Raw genomic sequence first — 6,000 nt, 5'->3', positions numbered from 1 at the left:
TGACTTGGCAGTGCCCGGATTTGAACCCATGTTCCAAAGGCGAGAGCTCTACCTACGCTATACGGACACAATCAGTTGTTTAATTGTCAACAGCAAAATCATTCAGTGTTTTTGATGACAATTATGTGTGTCCTGGTTTTGGCCCGGGGCAGAAGAAGAATTTTCACTAAACAGCTATTTTCATTGGCTCATAAAAACTTAATTTTTTCACTTCATGTTTTTGTAGTGTAGAAGTTTTCATGCATTTTGATCAAAGATCCTGGGAGGAGATAGATCTTAACTGTTTTTCATATTATTCCAAATGGCGGGTGATCTAATGGTCAGAGGTCAAAAATAAGAACACGCTACTTGGTTGGCATATGTGAATCAAAGTTTTATTGCCAATGGTCAAACGGTTCATGAGCTATGCGTGGTCAAAGTTAGCATTTTCAATTGAGTGCTATAGCGCCACCCTTTGGCCATTGGTCATGGGCTTCGCATCATCACCGTTTGGCATGGCCCTCTACCATATTCCCGAGTTTCGTGAAAACCGACTGCAAAACCGGTTCATCCAGAACTGCTATTTTTGCGGAAGGAGGAGGAGAAGAAAAACTGTTTGGTCCCTTAAAAACTTGGCACACCCAAATAGTGCTGAGGCTTCATCAGATGAAGACGATGAAGTCATTATTTTCCATACTTCGAGGTCACTGAGGAGTCGAACATGGTTTATCAAATAGGCAGGATCAGATCTCCATAATAACAGCTGTAACAGAACCCCCTAATCAATATCAGGATGTCATGCTAAAGCAGCAAGTCAGTTGTCCGCCTACTCCATCAATAAATAAGTATAGTATAGCTTATACCACAAGTAGGTACATCTTGTTACACCTCATTAAGGTACAAATGCTTTAGCCTGAGTACAGCCTAGTGTTCTTAGTTAGTGTGTACAGTTAAAATAAGCTGAATTATACTGATAATGGCACCCTCAAATATTGAACTTTTGAGAGGCAAAGTGCCATAATGGCCCAAGATTATTAAAGAAGTCCTCACATATTTGACAGAAGAGAAATTAAACTAGATGAAATTGGGTTTTAATTATGAATCTACTTAAAAATAATCTTTGAACCTACAAAAGGAAGCATGGTGATTGGGTCGATTTAATCAGGAGGCCGCAGGACAAGCAGTTGTACAAAAGATTTCATGGAGTATTTTTGACTGTCGCAAAAATGGGTCAGTTTGACTGATGGTTAACTCTAATATTGCTCATAACTGTATAAGAACTGTATCTGAAAATGCACACAATCCACCCATCTGACCACTTAACACACCTTAAGTAGTCAGGTGAGTGGGCTGAAAACGCTGTTGAGAATTTCAAGTAGGTCCTGATCCAAAGAAGGTTGGGCACCACTGGTATAAGGAGACCACTTTCACGTTGAGGTGTTAATGAAGTGCAACGATTATATCAGACATCTGGATCACAAGTGCATGGCCCCAGCACCCTATACTATACCTTCAGGAGAGCTTGTCTTGTCACAGAGGTGTGATTCGAAAAAATGGCTCTGCTCAGAAATAGATTGCTGTGTTTGCTGTGATGAGATTAGGGTGGAGGCGATGCAATGCAGTAGCAGGCGGATCGACAGATCAACGTGAATGGAGGCTGATGTGTGCTGGAACTAGGGAACTATATATGCGGCGAGAGGAGTTCTGATTCCTTCAAAGTCCTGTGATGATTCATTTAACTTCTCTATAGGGCTGATTAAAGTGACTTGCCATACTCTTTATAACCAAGGATGTCAGGCTGACAGTTTGACAATGAAATATAAATGATTTATCCAGGTCTGTCATGCAGCATTCATAGCAACCTTCAGTAGCACTGGCATTATTCACTAGTAAAGAGACCACACCTCTACTTAAGTTTGACAATTTATTGAAACGAAGTGAGATGAATGTGGAATGGGATGAGGAACCCACGGTTAGGGCGAGACTCAGGGTGGGGGCGAAGTCTCTGGAGCTGATGGCCATCATTGCTCTACTATGGGAGTGGTCGGTCGTCTCTGCTCCGTCACTGCCCGTCTGGATTCCTAGAGAAATAGAGAAGGAAGAAGAGCAAGAATTTAGAGTGGTGAGCGGAGGCAGGTGCATAGTTGGGCCATAGCCACTGACATCATCAGATGACGGATATGGTATTTTTTGTGCAAAACGAATGCTTGGAATGGATTCAGCATCATGAAAACCCCCTAGTTTGACATGCCACATGCTACATAAAGCATGATGACATTTTCAGTTTCTACATGCTGGGGACCCATACTCAACATTTCTAACATAAAACGTTGGTGTACTCAACATGCCTGGGTTCACATTCTGGCAAGTGGACTACAATACAGTACAGAGCACAGTAGAGTCCAATAATTATAACAATAAATGTATAGTTGCACCGCTCAGTTCACACAGGTGTGATCTTTATATTTATTTACATAAATTAATGCCCCATTTTATGCTATGCAAAAGTATAGTGCAAAGAGCTTATCTACAATTGTAAGCTTGTAGATGTACAGTAGGTATTTTCTCAAATTTTGAATGTATTTGGGATATTGTCAGATACTAGTATAAGGGAAGAGTGTCTGTTGTTTTTTCTACAGTAAATATTTTACAATGAAAGGTATTAACTGTATTGGCCATGTTTTCCCTTTTTTTCTTTATTTACCCAGGGTAGTAGCTGAGCACACGTGCTCATTTTCAGCAACGCCCTGCATACAACGCCCGGCAACAAAATCTATGGTGTAGATGTGCATGCATGACACGTGCACGCACGCACACAAATAATGCGTGCACTTATGCAGAAATACAGACACATACGGTATATCAGGTTGCAGTACACTGAGCACAGATATATCTTAATTAAAATGATCTATTCACACAGTAGTATTGATAACTTGTCAAGGACGGAGAGAATTAAGCTGAAGGAAAGGAGAAGCGAATGAAGGGATTCAGCAGATAAGGAAAGAAGGAAAGTAAGGAAGAAGCAAGTAAGGAAGAGGAGGAAGGCAATACATGCATGGGACTTCTGCCAGATTGAGCAAATATTCCTTGAGTAATATATTATTTACATACAGTATTATTCTGTGCTGAAGCATAGTCTTATCAGCATCAACATATGGGGATGTTTAGATGTATTGTTGCTTTAATCCCCAGGGTGTGGGTGTTAATTGGTACTTCCTAAAAATAAAATCGAAATTGTATGCCCTCTGACCAACCATGCCACATACACATAAAAGGCAGAATACGATTAAAGTTCTCTTAATATGAATCTCAACCATGACCACCTACATTTCTGCACACATACAGTACGCACAAAAGCATTATGCAAATAATTCACAAAGCACTCATGCATGCACACACACAAGCATGCAGACGCCCCAGCGACATCATAGAAACAAGACCTCACACATTGGCTAGCACATCCAATATATCCATGCACTCTTAAGGGGGTGGATGCAAAGAGAGAGCGAGCGTGTGCTGAGATGCGTGTGAGAGCTCCTCTCAGATCCCGCTAGCCCACTGTGGGTGTTCTGTCTTCCCCGCGAGGGATGCTCGTGTTGTTTTGCGGAGGCAGGTTCAGCTCCAGGATTAATGAAAAGCCCCATCTTAGGCATAAAAAGGAGCATTTTCACGACCTATTTAACATTGAGCATACCAATGGCTCACATTAGGCTCTGGTGACTTATGCTTGCCCACAGCGGTGCTTTCTGATGCATTCAGTGCCATCGCTGTGATCTTGTGGTATATTGTTGCCCTCCTTCCAACCATCCACATTGGCTGCATGGCATTTGTCACGCTCACTGTTTAATCCTTTAGCAAAGCCATGAAAGACATGTGATTGAACAACAACAACAAAAAAAACTAAAAGACGTGAGTAATAAAGCTAACTAATAATTAGAGATGTTCCGATACTGTATCGGTATCGGAAAAGTATCGGTATCGGCCCTTTTTGATCATATCGGGTCATATCGCTATCGGCGAATATGCCAGTCTAACCACCGATACGACACAGGGGTAAGCGGTTGACACTATGGCAGGTGGCACTATGGCAAAATGTTTGGCCATGTGGAGTTTGCTTTCGAGTTGCCCAAACTGCAAGTGCACATTTGAGTGAGGAGTCTGCTATAAACACAACACGAGATATATAGCTATTATAAACACTATTCCCGGTCGTGGACTTCAAAATAAGATTTTTATTTTTTTTATTATAAATATTATTCTCTGGTAACGGTATTCGGTGTCAGTATCGGCTAACACAGAAATTGTGGTATCGGGATCGGATCGGAAACGAAAAAAGTCTTAAATTAAAATTGATTAATAATGAACATAATAATAATAACTAAAGCATTATCTTTTTTTTGTTGCCAAATTGGAGATCAATCTGACCCTATGGAGAATTCAATTCAATAATTAGAGACCGTAATCAGAGCAAAAGCTGTGGAAAAGCATGCAGGCACACTGGATGTTATTTCAGTGGTTGCTGTTGGTGAATTATTGATGCGGTGCAAACGGTTGTAATTACACAGTGACTATATGGAGTGGCCGATTGGGCTGTGACATGCCCAGATCATGAGGGGTGACAGGGGTCACGGGACACTCGTCTGCGTGATGAACTCACTTCCAGGAGGTTGTATACACTCCCGCTCCTGGCTCGACTCTCCCCCGGCCCACCCCACTCTGTCAGCGATTTCTCTCCCGCTAGTTGTTGGCGGCCCTCTCAGCGCCTTTAAAAGGCTCATAAAGGTCCATGTGAGACACTGCCCCAGCGCCCCCTTTCCAGACGCTACCTATACTACAATCCACCCTGCCCACCCACAAATCCCTCTAAGCAATCCCAGTTCCTCAAGATGTCAGCCAGCATTACCGTTACCCCCTCCCACTCCTTACGCCTATGATCAGGGCTTTTACCATGTGTGGGGGGAACTGGGGCCAAAGTGGATGGAGGCACTCACTCATAGCAGACTGAGCATGAAAACGGAGAGACGAGAGAGAGAAACAGAGAGAGAGAGAGAGAGAGAGAGATATGAAGCCAGGAGCCCAATCTCTATACCATGATCCACACAGAAATATAGGCAGAGAGACATCTTGTCATCTTTGTCACAATGAGGGCCCTTCGAGAACCGGAAGAACTCACCATACATTCAAGTGGGTGGTGAATGATGGGAAAAGTACACAACAGAGTACAGACTGACCACCATAGCGGGGTGGAACTAATGGCTCAAAATGAGACACAAATGTCGTCCAATGCTATTCTTTCTGAGGGGAAGACAACTGGAGGGCCTATTATGCAGCTCTGTGTTTCTCCTGTCCTGTCCAGTTCAGTTTGTCTTGCCAGGTAAAGTGACAGAGCCCCGAATCCCACTTGACAGAAGAGACTCTCCTAGAAGACTATAAGTGGCCTCGACCTGTCATAGTCGCACACTGTTGCTGACAAGGTGATGATGAACACCTTTCATTAAAAGGCAGAAACTTGGCTTTCCCTGTGCATGCGTGGGTGCGTGCGTGCGTGCGTGCGTGCGTGCGTGCGTGCGTGCGTGCGTGCGTGCGTGCGTGCGTGTGAGTGCGTGTGAGACAAAGCCGGGATCCCAATCTCTACCATGATCCACACTCAAATCACTAAGCACAGTGTGTTAGACTTTGGTGTTGGTTTTTAGTTGAGTTTACGTTAAACTAGGTATGGTATTCTTAAAATTACTTTTTAGCTAGTTGTATGTTTTCTGTTTTATCATGATGTTGCTGTGGTGTATTTGTATGTGGGCCTACGGATGGAAATGAGCTTAGAGCTAAATCTGGCAATGGCATATCTGTCTATTCATTAATGTGCACTACCCGGAAATAAAATTAAGTAAAGTAAAGTGGGGACTGGACCATATCCAACGCAACGTAGCCTACCTCAGAGAGTTTTCAATCTTGTGACAAGCTTGTCAGCTTTAAAGCCTGATATGATTCATACAATGTCGTGCAGCGGCGTAACCTGACAAA

Source organism: Protomyctophum bolini (genome assembly GCF_963924005.1).
Source record: "Protomyctophum bolini genome assembly, chromosome: 2".
In the NCBI taxonomy this organism is placed as follows: domain Eukaryota; kingdom Metazoa; phylum Chordata; class Actinopteri; order Myctophiformes; family Myctophidae; genus Protomyctophum; species Protomyctophum bolini.
Note: the sequence above shows the minus strand (reverse complement) of the source record.